We start from the raw sequence: 1,757 nt of genomic DNA on the forward strand, positions 1-1,757 counted from the left end.
GGATAGAAGGGTAGTTTCTGAGTTCGAGATGTCTGAGCTTGGAGGTTCCGCTTCTCTAATGTGATAATAAAGCAACAAGCAACGCCGCTCCCGTGCGCTCATCCCTTGCTTGTTCTTGAGCGCTAGTCATTCATCCCTAGCTGGGTTCTTGGGATATCTTGATTCTCTTTATGATGATGTAAGGGTCGGCAACAATGAATAAGGAATCGATCGGAAGTTCGCGCCAATCGATCTTCTGTAGGAGTAGGAGGTAGCGCGAATCCCCTCTTTCTTCGTTTAGAAGAGTGCTGGACCTCCACAACGTCAAACCATAGACACAGCTCCTTTCGGTCGAACCCTAGGAAAGACGACTTTACCTTTTTCGTAGATAGTCTGAGTTCGAGCTACTGTAGTCTCCCCCGTTGACCTTCTTTTTTAGATAGAATCCTCAATGAGTGGAAAGGACTCCCAAACTTGCTCCACAGTACTATACCATACAGAGCCGCGCCCTTGTGATATGATAAGAAGAAAAGGGGCCAGGCCGCCCTCTTTTCTTTTCCGCACCAAGCCTTCTTGTAAAATCGGGTGTATAGCTCAGTTGGTAGAGCATTGGGCTTTTAACCTAATGGTCGCAGGTTCAAGTCCTGCTATACCCAAAACAAAAAAAACCACTCTTGTATTCGTAAGGATGCATAGTAGCCTTCAAAGAGCACTCTTTGGCCTTGAGAAAAGCCCCTTTCTCATCAACATCTCGACTTCGCTCGTTGTTTGAGGTAAGTATAAAGGAGATCAGATCTGTCCCGGGAATCGAAGGATACAGAAATATGGAATCGAGCACAGATTATAGGAAACAAGCAAACAGAACAGGTTGGATCCCATCTTTAACTGTACAGAGCAGCAGCCTACTATTGATTGATGATCTTACCTTCCTGAGAGTCGAGGAACAGCAGATAAGATAGCCGAAAGGGGGGACCCGGGGTAATAGGTTTCCTTTTAGGCTTGAGAGAAATCAGGAACTGAACTGAGCACTCCACAAGTATGGATTGGATTGTTTCATTCTGATACCAACTTTCATGATGGAAGATAAGGTTGCCATACTGGGAAAGGGGGAAAGGAAATAGGATCCCCTCTCTTCTCTACAGGAATGAACTTCTCCTCGCCGACCACTGGCACTATACTTAGGTTAGGCGCAATAGGTGACTTAGGTTGGGTTGTCTGGATCAATCCTACAACGAATAGCTCTCTTTCCTTTTAATGGGACACTCACTAGATTCTGCTAAATAAGGATAACTGCAAAGATAAGCCGGGTCATCTGAAAATCCAGGAATTATTTCCTTGATTTTCTGCATGGCATATTTCCTATCATTTCACAACCTACTTTTTTTCTTAGTTAGATACTATAGCACCTTCCCTTCATGGGGAGATGTTTATATACCATCTAAATTCATTCATTCATTCATTACTTACTTGCTCTTCTTTCCCAGTGATCGGAATAGGGATTTCCATGGATTGTAGGCCCTCGATTGTAATGATGGTATCAATGAAAGATGAAATAACATGATACTATTTAAAGCAATGGTTGATAGAGCGAGGTCTAACCTTGATTGGGTAGACCGAGAAGCAAACCACTAAGCAACTGGACTGCAGCCCCGAGAAAACAAGCAGTTTGGAAAAGCAAGTCAGGAATACGGTGGCGATGCAGCAACGATATGCATTCCCGCAAGGGGTAGTGAAAAGCCATTAGGGGGAAGAGATAGGTTTCTTATTCTAAGCCAAAT

At 44.0% G+C, this 1,757-nt stretch overlaps 1 non-coding gene across 1 annotated transcript; it reads left to right on the forward strand.

Annotated features, from left to right (window-relative positions):
- Window positions 1–562: 562 nt before the first annotated feature.
- TRNAK-UUU lies at window positions 563–635 on the forward strand. The gene has a single exon. It is a non-coding gene; the product is annotated as a tRNA-Lys (tRNA).
- The last annotated feature ends 1,122 nt before the right edge of the window (window positions 636–1,757 follow it).

Source organism: Triticum urartu, chromosome 2 (genome assembly GCF_003073215.2).
Source record: "Triticum urartu cultivar G1812 chromosome 2, Tu2.1, whole genome shotgun sequence".
Taxonomy (NCBI): domain Eukaryota; kingdom Viridiplantae; phylum Streptophyta; class Magnoliopsida; order Poales; family Poaceae; genus Triticum; species Triticum urartu.